The sequence below is a fragment of the Sus scrofa genome, chromosome 1, assembly GCF_054392235.1.
Source record: "Sus scrofa isolate SSC_HxYL_T2T_F1_AM1 chromosome 1, Sscrofa_HxYL_maternal_Yorkshire_Landrace_v2.0, whole genome shotgun sequence".
Lineage (NCBI taxonomy): Eukaryota > Metazoa > Chordata > Mammalia > Artiodactyla > Suidae > Sus > Sus scrofa.
In genome coordinates this window covers 780,410-798,732 of record NC_139383.1, presented here as the reverse complement: position 1 = coordinate 798,732, position 18,323 = coordinate 780,410, and the positions used below count along the sequence as shown (strand labels likewise).

At 48.6% G+C, this 18,323-nt stretch overlaps 1 protein-coding gene across 1 annotated transcript in view; it reads right to left on the bottom strand.

Moving 5' to 3' along the window:
- Window positions 1–15,700: 15,700 nt before the first annotated feature.
- The window catches only part of WDR27 (WD repeat domain 27), a 182,151-nt gene continuing 179,528 nt past the window's right edge, over window positions 15,701–18,323 (bottom strand). Inside the window, exon 27 of the transcript XR_014843064.1 lies at window positions 15,701–16,252. The gene's annotated coding sequence lies outside the window, so the exon portion shown is untranslated. The remainder of the gene's footprint in view (window positions 16,253–18,323) is intronic.

Genomic DNA, 18,323 nt, shown 5'->3' with positions numbered 1-18,323 from the left:
CGGGATTCACGTCACGCCGGCAAAACCAGAGCAGCCGCGTCGAAAACACCGCGTCCCAAAGCAAAGGGGGCTTTGTGCTCACAGGCTGCGCTGTGCCCTGGTCGCCCCACTTTCACCACCTGCCCTAGTCAATGCTGTAGGGACACGTGACCTCCATCCCTCGCGGTGCAACCGGCCGAGTGCCTTCCTTGTCGAGAGGACACCAGGACGGGGCTCAGGCGAAGGCGGCCGGTCCTGCCAAAGCAGAGCTGAGCGCCCGGCCTCTGGCGGGTTCACACCGGCAACGAAAACGCGCGCCGTGGCCACTCCGGCCTCGTGCTGTGTCTGCGGCGACAGGCTGGCATGTCCGCGGTGGCAGCTACGGGAGGAACCCGTGGAAATACGAGGCCGAGACGTGAGCGGGGACTTGGAGCCGAGGCCCAGAGGTGGGGTCACAGCCTCGGCGCCAGAGCGGGGTGAGGCCAGCCCCGCACCCAGTGACGAACCCCCCAGCACGGCCGGCTGTCGGCCCAAGTCACACCTCAGGGCAGCTCTGGGCCCACAGGTTCTGCGGCCCGCAGGCAAACTGGGACCCGCATGTGCCGCTGCCGGGCTGCCCTCGCATTTCGGCTTTGGATTCTCTGCACACATATCAGCCGTTTCAGGAGCATCTTAACGGAGTGGCTGAGCATCATGCCTGGGCTGCGGGACAGGTGCAAGGCTGTGCTGCATCCTGACGTGTGAGAGGATGAAACCCTCTCCCCCGCGCCCGAGAGACTCTGCAGTCACGCTGCCTCCTTGCCCAGGGGACTGATTTGGCTCAGGCCTCAGCCAAGCCCAGGCCGCAGGATGGAAAGGAGGGCAGAGCCGTCCTCAAGCCTAGGGAGAGGAGGTGCTGGCGGCAGGCGGTGCCTGCCCTGCTCCAGGCCTGGGGACATGAGCCCGGGGGTGGTGCTGAGCGTGGCCCCAAACCACTGCCAGGCCACAAAGTCACTTGTCCTAAGGCAGCTCCCTGCGCAGGAGGCCGGCGCAGGCAGGTCCCCTGCCCACGGCTGCTCAGGGATCCAGACAGGGTGCGGTGGGGCGACGGCCAGCAGCCCAAACCCTCTCTCCTTGGGGACACCACGTGAGCCCCTGTTCACGGCCACGAGCACAGCCCAGGACTGCATGCAGCCAGCACCGCAGGGCTGCCGGCAAGGAGGCCACGAGGGTGAAGGCTGTCCTCAGAGGGGAGCCAGCAGCCCAAGCACAGAGGGGCCCGTGCCCACAGCCGCACGGTGGCAAGAGGGAGCCCCCGCCGCGGGTGCCCCGGCGAGAGGCCTGGGCGCTGGCCCGAGGAGCAGGACCGCCCGGGAGGATCAGGGTGCCTCCCGCCCTGCACCTGCTCCCCAGCCCAGCGCCCAGGCCCAGGGCCCTGTGGGGGCGGCCACCCGCTCTCCTGCTCTGGCCCAAGACAGAGAAGAGAGAGAGAGATGCCACTAAACGGCCATGAGCCCAGACCTCCACCCGAACTGTCCGATGACCAAGTGTGACCACAGTGGGAACGACGTCGGGCAGAAGGGAGCTCAGGCCAAGCAGAGGGCGGGGGCCCTGGAAGCCCCGCAGCCCCTCCCCAACCCACCCGGTGGGGCCTTCCCACAACCCAGCCACGTGGCCAGGACCCCGAGACTCGCTGGGCGACGCAAGGGGAGGGGGCGTCAACCAGACTAGGACGTGATCCTCCCTCCTACGGCCACGGAAGCCCGAACCCGGGCTTCAAATTCACTTGGCATGCATGCGGATGGAGCTGCGTGGCTTCTCGGCGGAGGGAATAAACCCTCTCACACATTAAATAATTTTTAAAATAGTCATCCAATGCCACATAAGGCATCCAAACAGACGGATCAGATTTTCCTAAAATTACCAGGCTTCAAAAACTAAGCAGAAAAATGCATGGCAATATGACTAAAATCACTTTTCAAATGGTTTGTGTTTAATTAGAAATGTTTGCTGAATCCAAAAAATCTCTGGGCCCACCCCTCCCAACCAGACTAACCAGTTTTTCTCATAGGAACCTGAGCAGTGTTACAAGTTATCAAAATCCTATGGACTTTAAGAATTTTAAATGACAGCTTTGTCAAACTTTTGCCTTTTCTTTCACAACTAGGTAACTCGAGGTAACTCATTCAATAGTCGATACGGATTTGCTATTTTTGTATCTAGTTAATTCCAAATTTAGGATGAACAGAAAGATGATAAGGCTATGTTCTAGGTATAACTATTAAAACAGTAACACCAGCATTCATTTTTAACCACAATACAGAATTTTAACTGCAGTATAGAACAACCTTGTGAGAACTTGCTGTCACCACTCCTGCTTTGAAAGGCTACCTTATCCAAGAAATAACTTATGTTGAATTTTGAGCGAAATTTGTTGTAAAACAAATCAGTGTCTTACTTCATAGTCACATTTTTTTTTTGATCAAAAAAGTAAGATTCAGATATAGATAGATGGACAGGTAGAGTGAGAGACAGGTAGAAATATACATCTGTTCAGACAATCTGAACAGATGGCTCATTGTTAGTGAAATGAATTTGTCATTTAAAAAAGCTCCCTGCATGGAGTTCCCTTTGTGGCTCAGTGTGTTAAGAGCCTGACTAGTATCCATCGGGATCTGGCTCCGTCTCTGGCGTCGATCAGCGGGTTAAGGGTCCAGCACTGCTACAAGCTGCAGCGTAGGCTGCAAACGCAGCTCGGATCAGGGGATGCTGTGGCTGTGGAGTAGATAGCTGCAGCTCCCTGTCAACCCCGGCCCTAGAACTTCAATGTGCCGCAGCGAGCCACATTCAACAGTATATAAAAGGAAACACATGCCAGGATCAAGTGGTATTGATCCAGGGATGCAAGGATGGTTCAATATTCACAAATCAACCAATATGATATACCACAGTGACAAAGTGAAGGATAAAAATCACAGGAGCGTCTCAACAGACTCAGAAAAAGCATTTGAAAAAAGTCAATATTCTTTTTTCTTTTTTTTTTTGCTTTTTAGAGCCACACCCGCAGCATATGGAGGTTCCCGAGCTAGAGGTCTAATTGGAACTACAGCTGTTGGCCTGCACCACAGCCAGCCACAGCAACGCCAAATCCGAGCCACGTCTGTGACCTACACCACAGCTCACAGTAACACCGGATCCTTAACCCACTGAGCAAGGCCAGGGATCAAACCCGCAACCTCACGGTTCCTAGCTGGATTCGTTTCCACTGTGCCACAACGGGAATTCCCATCCGTGACTTAAACACTCCTATCAAAGCGAAGGCAGAGGGAACAAGTCTCGACATAATAAAGGTCACCTTCAACCAACCCACAGCCAACATCACATTCAGCGACGAAAAGCTGACAGCTTTCCTGCTACAATCCGGAACCAGACGAGGAGGCCCACTCTTGCTCAGCTGTTTTATGACCGGACAGAAGGTAGGCAGAGCTGTATTCCCTGCTCAAGCTGCCTTCCTCACGCTACAGGTTGGAGCAGATCCATCACCTTTTAGGGTGAGCAAGTGTCCTCCCCTGATCCAGGGCGTGCATGTGGGAGAGCCGAGACCGCATCTTCCCTGTCACGCAAACCAGGAAAAGCTCTAGGCAGGTGTTCTGGGAGGAAAATGGTAGAACGGGCTGCAGGGATCGGGAGTGAGTGTCCAGCTGTCGCATGGGATTCCGTGCAGCATATCTCATTTTCTTTTCCTTGTAATATATTTTCTCTTAGTTTATCATTGGCGCATAACACTCAGTAGCTTCTTGAGAAATGCCGCATGGGCAACAACATTTTTAATACCTGCCCATCTTAAAATGTCTTCTATCCTGACTCTTGATAGACAGTTTTACTGGGTGTGCAATTTCATGTTAGAAGTTAATATCCTTCCCCACTGTCTTACTACTTCCAGGTGTTTTTTTTGAGAAGCCCAAAGCCTTTGCGCTTGCCTGTTTGTTTTGTTCTATTTTGAAATCCCAGCATCCTGTTGCCCCCAGGTGTTCCGAAGTCTCACGGCACGTGCAGCAGTGTGATTCTGTTCCCATCTGTTGGGCTGGGCACTTGCTGAGATCTTTCCATCTGGCAACTCATGTCTCACTGGCCTGGGAAATTTCTTTGAACTACTCTGTTGTTAATTTTTTGTTTTTCTTTTTCTTTTACACAGCTCCTTTAGTTTGGATGCTGAATTTTCTGGGCTGATCTTGTAATATTCTAATATTTTCTCTTATACATACCATATTTTGTGATTTTTTTCAATCTTTCAAACTTCTAGTGAGGTTTTAATTTCTGCTAGTAATAAAAAGCATTTTTGGAGTTCCTACAGTTGTGCAGTGAGTCAAGAATCTGACTACAGTGGCTCTGGTCACTGTGGAGGCACAGGTTCAATCCCCAGCCCAGCGCAGTGGTTTAAAGGATCCAGCATTACTGCAGCTGTGGCATGGGCTGCACCTGTGTCTGGATTCAATCTCTGGCCTGGAAACTTCCACATGCTGGGGTGCAACCATAGAAAAGGGGACAGCATTTTCCCCGAGTTGTCTTTTTCCTGAATGTTCCTTTTTTACAACATCCTATTCTTGGGCAATGTTTTCGTTTCTCTCTGGGGGTGTTTTGGCAGGTTTCTTCCTCTTCTGTCAGCACAATTCCTGCTCCTTCCAGGTTATGCTTTCTGTCTGTGTCTTTCGGGGTTTTGCTTGTTTGTTTGTTTGTTTGTTTGTCTTTCCTAGAGCCAAACCCGTGGCATATGGAGGTTCACAGGATAGGGGTCGAATCAGAGGTGAAGCTGCCAGCCTATGCCAGAGCCACAGCAACAGGGAATCCCACTGAGCGAGGCCAGGGGTCAAACCCTCAACCTCATGGTTCCTAGTCGGATTCATTAACCACTGAGCCACGAGGAGAACTCCTAGGTTTTGTCTTTCATTTTCAGGCTCTGCTTGGGTGTCTGTTCGCAACTAGGACCAGGGGATTGAAAAGCTGGTTGGACACTCAGAGGAGATGAATTTATTGTGGGTTTTCTGGTTGAGCCACTTGTCAAGAAGTACCTGATATCTGTGGTTTCCGTTCTCTAGAAGGTGGTGAGCAAGAAGTCTTATTTGCCAGTGGGCTGGGGACTAAATGGTGAGAGGGTTGGGGGAGGAGGTATCCTTGTAAGTGAGAACGGATCCCGGGCAGCAATCATGCCCTCAACAGAACATAGCATCCCTGGACCGTCACGAGTTTCTGCCAAGGTAAAGGCTGGGGCAGGTGCCCAAAGACACGGACAGGGGAGAGAGGGACCTGGGGGCCTGTGAGTTCCTTTTCTGTCTTCCTCATCTTGCTTGGCTTTTCAGCTCCACTCTTACGCCCTGATTCCAGAAGTGTTTGATGCTGCCTGGCCTGAGAGTTTGAGGCTTCTGTCCCATAACTCAGGTTGGTCTCAGCTTGTCCTGCTGCTGCCTTGGGATTCTTCTGTGTCAGCTAAATCCGTTACCAAGATTCCAACTTTGCTCCCTCTTCCAGAACTTTATTGTTATTTTATCCCCTCCAGGGTAACTCATCCTTGTGAACTTTTTAAAACAAAATCCCCTTACCTTAGTTTGGTGTGTTCCACAGTAGAATGACACATGAGATGGTGGGCACTTGCGGCCAATTACCTCTAATCTATCAATTGCTAGGCTCCTTCTCAACTCAAATTTTTACATAAACTCCTAACACAGCTGAAGATTGTTCTTGTGTATAACAGAGATAATACTCTAATTTGATACAAACAAAACGTGACTTTCTCAAACACCATGTTTTGAACCTTTCACCCATTCCTACACGAGAGCACAAGGCCGCCATTGTTATACGTTAATTGCTTAAGTCTGTTTAGGTCAGTTTTAAGGTTGTGTAGCTTCTCCTATTGATCTATAAGTCAATGATCACACCAGAGCATGCAAAACACTCACACACATGCTTACACACAGGACAACAGTCATGCACCCAAGCTCACATGCTCATACTCACTCTCACACACATGCACCTGTTCACACTCAGGCCCAGGTACACACATGCTTCCCCGAGGGGAGGTGGCAGGAAGAGCCCTCTGGTCACCTCGGAAGGCAGGTGGAATCACGCGGCCTGCTCTCGGGGTTGTCTGGGTTTCTGACAGTGAGTAGACTTCTTCTCTTAAGCACGCAGGCTCCTGTCTTCTAGGAAGCAGCGCGAGTGGACTACTGGCTGGTTGTTGTCCCGTGAGCCGACTGCAGCAGCTCAACAGTCTGTGGAGACCCTCCGGCAGTTTGGACACCAAAGGCACCCGCGACCGCGTGGCATGTTCGGGCAAACGCTTCCAGCCCAAATTCAGTCCTTTATCGAGCACAGGCTTTGCCAAACAAACAAAAGGTTTACAAAATAAAGATTAAGACAATTTCCTCTGATTAGACAGATCTGAAGACTCAAGTTGCTAACGGAGAAACGCTTTCCGCCATGATTAGCTATAATATCTTTCATGATTTTCTTTGGGTCAAAGAGGAGAAAAGAAAGGACAAAAAGAACAGGAAATTAAAAATGATTTCCCTCAGTCTAGGAGGGAGAAATTGCCTAGGGCTGAGCTGGAAAGAAACGTCTGGAAATGGGATTTATATTGCCAGAAAGGGCTTTTGATTCTAAGCTGCCTAAAGATACAGACAATTCAGCTAAGCATGCAACTCAGATCAGTGATTCAGGATGAGTTGGAAAGAGGCATTTTGAGTAAAGGCTAAGATACATGATTAAAAAGTAATTGAAAATAGTTAAGACCATGAAGAGCCTGGACTAGAAGTGGAGAATTTGAGTTTTAGCTCCAGAATCTGCTTTTAATTAGTTCTGTAACTTCAGGAATTAACTTCTCTTTCAAAGCCTTGGCTTCCTCGTCCAAAACGCAGAGACCAAATGCACACAACCCCGAGGTCTCGTACAGCCTAAAATCATCCCGTGGAAGCTTCCAGCCAGGACGCAATTCATTGACAAACTGGCCACTGAGAACAAGGGGTCTCTGGGGTGACATCACAGCCCAGGGGCCTAGGGACACAAGGTTCGCAGGGTCTTCTCAAGCAACGCCTCCTGCGTCGAAGAGCTTAGGAAACGTGAGGAGACAGACGGCGATCTCACTGTCCTTTTTTCAACTGTTGAGAGAAGGACAGGGCGGCAGCTCTGTGCGCACAGCTCCTCTTCCCCGAACGCCACTGCAGCCAGGCCCCCAGCTCGCACATGAGGCTTGGACACCTGGGCACCACCTCGCCCCACTCCCCAAAATGAAAGGGGGGAGCACAGACTGTGATGAGGGCTGGAGGGGCGTCCGGACTTTCCCAACTGCGAACCCAAATCCAGGCCACAGGCACTTGCCTGTAAATTTCTAACATCCAATTTACCAAAAATGTAAAGAGCACAGGCAGGGGCGTTGGTTATAAGAGGTAGTTACATACTCGTGATGATATAAAAACCAGGGCATTTATTTATTATAAGGACATAAGGTCATGCCTGACATCAAACGAGGCGTGGAGCTGGGCCTTCTGCATGGCTCCCTGCCCAGACCGTGCAGTTCTCTGCACACACCATTCTGTTCCCCACATAGGACCACAGATCCCTTCTGCACAGATCCCTGAACAGACCAGGCAGTTCTCTGCACACACCATTCTCTTCCCTGCACAAATCACTCTGTTCCCCACAAAGATCACCCCGTTCCCTGCACAAACCGTTCTGTTCCTTATACAGACCACTCTGCTCCCTGTACAGACCATGTGGTTCTCTGCAGACTACTCTGTTCCCTGTTCAGGCCACTCTGTTCCCCGCATAGGTGGGCCCCATCTCTTGCTTCTCTTGTCCGTGTGGCAGATGTCAGCCACCACAGCTCCAAGGTTCCTTGTCGGCCCCGAGTCTCAGTTCCCAGGTTCCAGGACAAGTGATCGGATGTGCCTGCTTGGGTTAGAAGTTTGGGTCTCGTCTGCCAGCCGTGGCGCAGGGAAAGGGCTGCGTCCTCTCGGCCAGGGCGCCACTCCCACGTCTGAGGCAGGAGGTCCCCAGACCCACTGAGTTACGGCCCGGGAAGAGCTCCCGCAGAGCTTGCTGCACAGAGTGAGGCACAGACGCAACTGTACCCTCCAGGGGAAAGGCTGGAATTGCTCTTTTAAAACATTCTCCCTGTTTAGAAATGTTTTCTTTCCCCCAGGAAATCGGTATGATAAGTGGGAGAAACAGTTCATCTAAAAATAGTCCTGTATATAAATCTTTATCCAAATGCTTTGGCCATTCCAAAAATGTGTTATCTGTTCAGGAAACTGTTTCGCATTTTCTTTGGGGCCCAGCCTGAGCTGAAGGCTTCACTCCTGGGAGGAGGGGGGGGGCGCATGTGGCCTCCGACGGCCAGGAAGCAGGTGGAGCCCGGCTTTCCACGCGGCCACAAGCCAGGTTTGCAGCACTGAGGTGGCCGCCACATCCCCCACAGCCTGGATTCTGGACCCCCGGGCAGACTCCGGGTCCAGGGCCTGACGCCGGTGGTTACAGACCCTCCTTTGCGCTTATTCTCAGGGAGGCCTCGCCAGGCTGCCCGGCCGCCACCGCCTCAACCCCTCACTGCCCTGCAGACTCGCTGGCAGGACCTGTTGCTTCCCCACCACACTCGCGTGTTTCCTGCAACGCGGCGTTCATCTCACAGGTGTCTAAGTGCTAGTTCAAAGGAAGAAACAAAACTACCCGCTGTCTTTGATCCAAGGGGAACCTGTCTATCTGGTCAAGCCCGGGAGCCCGGCCCTTGGTGGTCTGTAAGCACAGCTGATGGTCGCGTGGGCGTGGGTCCCCCTCTGTGCTTTTCTTCGTGGGGCAGGAGCAGGTCAGGACGCGCTTCGTTCCAGGCCTTCCCTCACGGAGGCGGAGCCGCCCCTTCAGCGGCGTTTCAGATCCAAGGCGCACGCTCTGGCCCCGGATGCCCAGGCTCTGGGCCCATCCACCCATGAGCCCAGGCCAGACACCCGCTTAAGGGTCCCTCGACATCCGGGGACGGGCTGCTCTGAAGACACGTTCCGCCACAGTCTACACCGCACATTTTCACTCCAGCACGCCGTGGGGAAGGCGAAGGTGTCCCCCCTAGGGCCCTGCGGGTTCCCCCGGGATGAGATGGGGCTTCAGAGCGATGGTGCTCTGCTCTCTCCCACGCGCGCGTCCCCAACCGTGACCTCAGGCGGCACCGGGGTTCCGTGTGTACGGAGATGTCTGCTGTTTCCTGCCTTCTGTTACAGGTGTCACCGGAAACACGGGCACCAGCCTGTCCTTAAAGCTTCACTCCTTTCCACCCGAACATGTGGGCTTTGCACGTATTCAGGCCTGAATGTTTCCCTTGGTCACGTGATGACTGTGTCGGGCGCACAGAGCCTCCCCGCCAAGGCCACACGGAGGTGAACGGCCTCTCTGCTTCCCCGCTGCTAACATCCGGGTTTAATCCCCGTGGAATTCAGTCTGGATACGAGGTTTAAAGGCGAAGGCTAGTTGGATTTTATCGTCAACGATCCATCCATTTCCTACAGGACTACTGTGAACACAAACCTTCCTCGCCCACGGGCCGAGCCATGGCTTTAGTTCCACAAATCCCCCCGACTGCCCGGCTGGCTTTTCACTCTCCTCCTTCAGTCTCTGGGCCTTTCTGCCTGAATCAAGCACTTGCCGAGGGAGGGACCAGCCAGCACGGCCCGCACGCCCTCCCACGTCAGGCTGCTTTTCAAGAGTGAAGCATATTCCTTCCTCCTGGTGAGCTGCTGATTAATTTCATCATCGCCTAAAAATCCAGTATGGATTTTACTCCAACTATGTAACAATGTTTCTGCTTCCTTTAAAAAATGTAAATCTTTACAGCATTTCATGTCTTCTCCATTTGTTCAGATCATTGACGAAAATCCTTACATTGTCTTCAAAAAGCAATCGGACCTTTCTTAGCACGGCTCTTCCTAAGACTATTTCACTGTTGCTGCGAATATAATTGCTCCTATTATACTTTTTAAGTTGTTTGAGTAAATTTGTTTATTACTCTATGAATTTATTACATTTGTAGTTGTACAATGATCATCGAAATCCGATTTTATAGGATTTCCACCCCGCACCCCCAGCGCATCCCCCGCCCCCCATATTTTGCGGTTACACAGTTCTCTCAGTTTCCAAGCAGCCAACCCGGTCTCCAGCGGCGACAGCTTCGGTTTGCTCTGCCGCGTGCACACACGGCTTCCCGTTTTTTCTTGCTCCCACGTGTTCTCCACGTAAGTGCTGCCTTTATTCTGAGTTCACCGCCCCCAGGCCTCATCTGCGGGATTCAGACTAATGTTCCCAGGGGAGATGAAAAATTATCCTTGTAAGAATTACGATTTAAATTCTTTTAATGCTTCTTTGGTTGCTGTCGAGATAACCACAGGCTGTGAATCCTACACAAACGTTTCTAGTAACGAACACCTTTTTCTTGGTCCTAATGTATGAACACAGATAAATTGGATCTAAGTGTTGCTGTCCCCGTTCAGAGTTTGTCTTTACAGCCTTAAATGCCACTGCGACTGCGAGGTTTTGGTAAGTGCGTAACACTCGCTGCATAACGTGGACTCTTGCAGGGTTTGGACACAAGGAGCCAGGAGCTCACACAGGAGGAGAACTCACGGTTCCCTAGAGGTGTCACAGGAGACGCCCACAAAGCCATCCAAGCCCAATGTCATCTTTGTGGGCATTTTATTACTTTGTGTTTCTTGTTGTTACTCTCTTTTATTTTGTCGATTCTTTCAAACACTTCGAGGTGATTGGTTTATTTTTGCAGGATTTTGACATTCAGTGTTGCTAACTTAGGTATTTATCTAGTTTTATAGTTGCTTCTTACAGGAGGGGAAAACTAGCAGTTACCCCGAGAGTCAAAATTTCTCAGGCGAGCCTACGACGGATGCACTGCCCTGGGGGCTTGGTCGGGAGTGGAAATGCTATTTCCAGGTGGCAGTCCTGCTGCCGCCTCAGGTTTGGTCAAACGGCTTTCGAGGGCGATTTGCCGACTCCAACACTCTCGCCTCAGCTGCCCATCAGCGAGGTACGATGACCTCCTCAAGGACCCGGGCTCAAGGAGACCATTTCGGTGCTGCGTCCGAGCGGCTGGGGGCTCCTCCCGCTGCCCCGCCCGAGCTGCTGACCGGCGCGGGGGGACGGGGGGCGGCCCACGGCCCAGCAGGCTCCTGGCCTCAGCCGAGCCCTTTACTCCTCCACCTCCCAGAACTGACTGTCGCACGGAGGCCGGCTAGATGTCTCTAATCTGCCTTTCAGAATGTTGAAAACACTCTTTCTTCTTTTAATTTTTCTTAAACGGTTTCCTGGAGTGTTCTTTGATCAGTTTTGGAGAAACCCCTTCTCCCTTCAGGAACAGGCACGGGAGCTCTCCCTTCTGTCACCATGTCCCCTGCCCGGCTCGGCATCTCACATCTACTTCTGTTTGTCCTCCTCTTGGGCCTGAAAGAGCTGCCCCCGGGGCACGGCCCCATCACTGCCTGGCCCTCTGCATCGTTCACCGCGCTTGTTCTGCCTTCCATTCGAATTATAAATCAGGCCGATACTAGTTTTGTTCCAAACTTCTCTTTGCTTATTTAGCTCCATTCCCATCTCAGTGCTTCTCTTCTTTTCTTTTTCTTTCTTTTTTAATGGCTGCGCCCACAGCGTATACAAGTTCCCAGGCCAGGGACTGAATTCAAGCCGCGGCTGTGACCTACGCCACCACTGCAGTGATGCCAGATCCTTTAACCCACCGTACGAGGCCAGGGATCAATCCTGTGCCTCTGCAGCAACCCAAGCCACAGCAGTTGGATTCTGCCTCACATCGGAGCCATAGCTGCCGGCCTACACCACGGCCGCAGCCACACAGGCTCCGAGCCACCTCTGTGACCTACACCACGGCTCACAACAACGCCAGATCTTAACCCACCGAGCAAGGCCAGGGACGGAACCCACAACCTCACGGCTCCTAGTCGGACTCATTTCCACTGAGCTCCCACGGGAACTCCAGCAGTTGGATTCTCAACCCACTGCAGCACAGCAAGAACTTCCTGTTTGTGTGTAGTCGATGTATCTTCTTCTATTTTATTAATAATTTGCAATACTTTTTGAAATGATTTTCTACACGTTGGAGAACATCTAAATCATACCTTCCCTCTACGCTTTATATCTTTTAGCTGTCAAAGTAGTTTACATGTTCATTGAGACTTTTTAAGAATAGGTTTCACATTCTACTGGGGTTTTCCCCTCTTTCATACCTTTATAAACAAGGTAACTATTTGCAACTCACACGGTCATAGCAAGAGTAAACAAATATTTTTGTCTCTCTGACCTTTGCTATAATAGTTAAAATCATTATTCAAAAACAAGAGGAGAAAGTAAGGGACCAGTTATGAGTCTTTGCGATCCTTTCCGACCCTTTCAAGTTCTTCGCTCGCTCTGTGCACGGAGGACACTCCCAGGATGTGCACACAAATGGCCTCCACCCATTCGCCCCTGTAACCGTACCTCCCAGAAGACTTATTTCCTAGTATTTGTAGTAATATATCATATTAAGAAAAGTACAGGAGTTCCCGTCGTGGCTCAGTGGTTAACGAACCCAACTGGCATCCATGAGGACTAGAGTTCGATTCCTGGCCTCAATCAGTGGGTTAAGGATTTGGCATTGCTGTGAGCTGTAGTGTAGTTTGCAGACGATGCTCAGATCCCATGTTGCTGTGGCTGTGGTGTAGGCTGGCGGCTACAGCTCTGACTGGACCCCTAGCCTGGGAACCTACACACGCTGCAGGCGGGGCCCTGAAAAAAAACAAACAAACGAATTACAGAAAAAGTCATCTGCACTTTAGAATTCTACCCCACAAGCAGTTTCAAAGGAGTCGCTATGTAACCAATTACCCGAAAACTTAGTGGTTTACAACAGCAGAGGTTAGTAATCTCACCGTTTCTGTGTGTCAGGATTCGGGGCAGAGTTTATCTGGAGGCCTCTGCTTTGGGTATTTGTGAGTTTATAGTCAAACGGCCAGCCAGGGCTGTGGTCTCATCTGAAAGCCTGACCAGGGAAGGGCTGAGGTGCACTCACGGGGCCTGGGCCCGTTGCAGATGCTCACAGACAGTGGGATGAAGGCCTCAGTGCCTGCCAAGCCAACAGGCCTCTCCATGAGCCACTTCCAGCATGCAATCTGCTTCCCCAAGCAGGAGCGAGCTGAGAGAGAAAAAACGGAGCACACGGTCTTTTAAAGAACTGGATGTTGAAAGTGACGTCTCATGGCTTCTTTTCTATCATATTCCCCCTTCAGAAGCAGGTCCCCGAGCCGTCCACAGGGGGAGAAGACTTCCCGGGGCCAGGGCCCACTGTGTCCACCCCCGAGGACGTCCACAGTGTGGGACTGCCCACGGAGACCACTGGGGCCACCCCGGAGGACGGCCTCATTTAGTCCCTGCCTTTCTCACTGGTCACAGGCAGTGAACACATGAAGGAAGACACAGGAAAGTAGTTTTTACCGTTTTTCAACTACTACTGCCTGGAAACAAAACGGGGGCCTTCTTCGAAAAAGACCAAAGTCTCGGTCGACTTCTCCATCCATCTCCGTTACTCCTAGTAGCTATCACTAAAAGGTTTTGGTATTAGAGTGTCTGGCGAAACTTTTAATTTCAAAAATTTGTTTTGTATTCACTGTGATGTTGGATGGAAAGGTTTGCACTGTTACACACTCGCACTGGCACTTGTTAAACAGGCCAAACGTTAAGACACTCGCCTCGCACTTCTATCTCGAATGTGCTTTTGAACTAAACATGCTTCCTAAGGAATAAACAAGTGGAATCACACATACAAATCACATGTTTCTGCTAGGAAGAACTCAGAGCAATGGTTAAAATCCACGTAACCTAGGGGTGAGTTTTTCTCTTATGTGTTCATATGTAATCACACAGGTAGAAAAATCCCGAAGACAAAAAGGCATATTTGACTTAGGTGTGGTGCCAAATACATAAGTTAAGTATCTTCAGACATACTGCTGAGTTAAAACAGAAGGCAAATCTGTTTATGGTTTTTATTTAACACAAATAAATACTACAATTGATATGAATACAATAAAATTACAATAATATCATGGAACAGAGACAAAAAATGTCTGAAACAGTGGTAACTTCATTGGGTTAGGGCCTTCACTGTGCACATTCTTCACCAAAGCCAGGAATTTGAGCAACAAGAGCAGCTATGAGTGAACAGAACCACTTATCTGCCTCTCCCACCTAAGAGTGCAGCAGCAAATCCACTGCATCAACGTTCTTACCACACAAATGAAGACAGATTCTTAGAAAAGGGCAGCCATGGTCCCGAGACAGTCCTTGCACCTGGTGGATCTGAGGTTTGAATCCAGGAAATCAGACCCCAGAATTCACGCTCCTGATTTGTTATGATTTGCTGCCTCCATCAGGAACATGGGAACAGGTACCTAAGCGGTACTTGTTCACTTAACAAATTCATAAACGTGTCAACAAACAGACAGACCTAGATTTTTTTTTTTTTTTTTTTTTACAAAATCTGATTCAAATTGTGGAGTACTATCTTTTTTCTTTGGAAAGTTTTTATCCTAGTAAATGGTGCCTCAGAGCACAGCTGCTTTGTTCGTGCCATTTTAAGGGGGGGGGGGTCACAGGCAAAAGCATAACCACTACAGTAAACGAGCTTTACGTGCACAGAGGTAACCCTCTTCACCCCGATCCTTCATCCAGTTTCAAAAGCTTGGCCTGTGTGATGCTACCAGTCACCTCCTAAGACTTCTGGTGTTGGAAAGAGACCCTAGCTCTTGCCGAATTACGGAAAAATCTGGTCTCCTTATGTGTTTTCCATGTGGCTTGCAGAAGCTTTCTCTGCTCCAACACTGAGAAGGCCAGCACGTCTCCCCTGGCGGTATTAAAGGTTTTATAAAGTGGAAAATATTTTGCTTCCTTGGACTGTCAAACTAGGCAGAATGAAAGACGCTGCTATCATGTTTGGTGCCCATTTATTTTTCTGCATGTGGTAATCTCTTAATGTGAGTTTAGGGGGTTTAAGGTTTGCAACCTGACCATGTGAAAACAGAAATGTATGCGCATTTCTTTGTTGATATTTGGACGGTGGTATCTATTTCTCCGCATTCCATTATCTTCCCCCAAATGCTACGTCTTTTAACAGAAGTAAGAAGTAGAAAAAAAAATGAGTATCTCTCTACCGAGAAATAGGAAAAGGATGGAAAGTCGTTAGGAGGCTGAAACCAAGCGTGATAACTGTCACTTGGGGATTCTGAGGCACAGCACGTGCTTCCGTATACTTCTTTCCAGCACCGAGGAAAAAAATAAAAAAACTCTTAGAGCCAAAGCTCTGAGCATTTCTCACTTGTTTCTCCAGCAGTTCGAGAACACGTCTGAGAGTTGCTCATGAAACAGTGGAGGAGATGTTCCCGACTAAGGAGCCGTTAAAACTCTGGGTCGGAATACAATTTTCATCATTTCCAATCGTCTTCCAAATGAACTAAACTTTGGCAGGATGACTAAAACTGCCATTAAATTCTTTACTTCACCATGCCAAGTTTTATTTTGTTTGGTTTACCTTTTGACCATTAAAAGCATAATTTTATTTTTTCCAGAAGTCACTTACATGTTTGTTTAGTCCATTTGACTTTAAAGTTCCCAGTGATGAAAACAGAAACCAAAGATAATAAATAAAATGGTACATTAATTCAAGTTTTTATTTAGTTTTTATTAAAATTACTTACCCCTGAGGAGTTCAAACTCTTTCAAAAGGTTTGAGAAATGGTTCTTTTTGCAATTGCTTTGCCAGAGGACAGCAAACTGACATAGAATGTGATGGATGCAGGTAGGTGGGGAGGAAAATTCTACTAAATATGATTTTGCAAGAGACAAGCTTCAAAACGGGAATTTATTTTCTAGGAAACTTTTGAGCAAAGTTAAATAACAAGGCGTAAAGAACTTGAAAACTTCTATTTCCAGAAACCCAATCTTAGGACATTTTGTTCAAGAGATATTTATTTTCATATCCCAAAGTACTTTCAGGCAGGGGGAATTCAGGTCCAAATCCACACGTGCAGTGTAAGTGGCTCCCGAGCAATTTGCTAGGAAAGGTGAGCACACAACACTGAAGACAACTTGGCCAGAAAGTTCGTGTTCTGAAATCCACCGATGGCAAAGGAGGCGGGGACACACAGTGAGAAAAAGAGTCCCTTCAGTGAGCAGCGCTGGGAAAACCGGACACCACGTAAAAGCCCCCTCCCTGCACAAGAGTGAGATGAGAACACGCTCTAACAGTGCACACAAAAACAAGCTCAAAACGGATTAAAGACCTAAATGCCAGATGGGAAATCACAGAAGTTCTAAAAGAAAATGCAGGGAGAACCCTCTTGCACATAAACCATACTCATATTTTTCGGATCTACCTCTAAAGCAAAGGAAACGAAAGCAAAAATAAACAAATGAAACCTGATTAAATTTAAAAGCCTTCGCATAGCAAAGAAAAGCACTGACAAAGTGAAAAGACAACATACTAAGTGGGAGAAAATGTTTGCAAATAATATGACAGATAAGAGGTTAATAACTAAAATATTTAAGCCCCTCATACAACTCAACATCAAAAAACAAACAACCTGATTTTAAAATGGCCAGAAGACTTGAACAGACATCGCTCCAAAAAAGAGGCAATGAAAAGAGGCTCAATATCATTAATTGTCAGAGAAACGCAAATCAAAATCACAGTGCGCTATCACCTTACACCTGTAAGAACTGCTGTCACCAAGAAGAACACAAATAACATGTTGGCAAGAATGCGGAGAAACGAGAACCATCATACATTGTTAGCAGGAACGTAAATTGGTGCAGCTGCTGTGGAAAACACTTCGGAGATTCCTCAAAATACTAAAATTGAACTACCATGCAACCCAACAATTCCATTGCTGGGTATATAACAAAAAAATCATAATAAAACACTAATTCAAAAAGACACATGGAAGGTTCCATTGTGGCTCAGTGGTAACAAATCCATCTGGTATCCATGAGGACATGGGTTTGACCCCTGGCCTCACTCAGTGGGTTAGGGATCCAGCGTTGCCATGAGCTGTGGTGTAGGTCACAGACATGGCTCGGATCCCATGTGGCTGTGGCTGTGGTGTAGGCCGGCAGCTGCAGCTCCGGTTTGACCCCTAGCCTAGGAACTTCCATATGCCACAGGTACAGCCCAAAAAAGACAAAACAAACAAACAAACAAACAAAAAAAAACATGCATTCCAATGTTCACACTAGCACTATTTACAACAGCTAAGATATGGAAGCAAGCAAAGTGTCCATCAACAGACGACTGGATAAAGAAGATGTGGTTTGTATATACAATGGAATATTATTCAGCCATGGAAAACAATGGAATTCTGCCATTTGCAACAACATGGATGGATCTAGAAGGTATTCTGCTAAGTAAAATGAGTCAGAGAAAGACAAATACTGTATGATATCATCTACACGTGAAATCTAAAAAATAAAACAAAGGAATTAATATAACAAAACACGTACACTCACAGATACAGAGAACTAGTGGTTAACATTGTGGGGAGGGAAGAGAGGAGGGGCAAGCTGAGGGGGTGGGATTAAGAGGATACAATTACTATGTTTAAAAAATAAGCAACAAGGATATGCTGGACAGCAGGGGAATGTAACCATTATCTTGTAATAATTTATTTATTTATTTTTGTATTTTTGTCTTTTTAGGGCTGCACCCGCGGCATGTGGAGGTTCCCAGGGTAGGGGTCTATCAGAGCTATTGCTGCCGGCCTATGCCACAGTCACAGCAACACCAGATCTGAGCTGTGTCTGTGACTTACACCACAGCTCGCAGCAATGCCGGATCCTTAACCCACTGAGCAAGGCCAGGGATCGAACCCACAAACTCATGGTTCCTAGTCAGATTCATTTCCTCTGAGCCACAACTGGAACTCCTTGTAATAATTTTAAACGGAATACAATCTATAAAAATACCGACGCATTATGTTATATACCCGAAAATAATATTTTAAGTAAGCTACACTTCAATGATAAGTAAATTTTTCAAGACGTTAGTATTTCGACCTGAATTAACTGGGTCCTAGGGGACTCTGGCTTTTGCAAAGAGCTGACATTTTGTCAGACAGTAGACAAGGCTTGCCATTAGCTCAAGAAAGAGACAGTCTTTCGATAACTCACCTAAATAAGTACAAGGTTCAGTGCAGATTTTTAAAAAGATACTCTTCAGCAAGTTCCTAAAGAACCTCTATTCCTACTTCACCGAGTACATTTATTGTTTTGGGTACAGTTTATTGTAA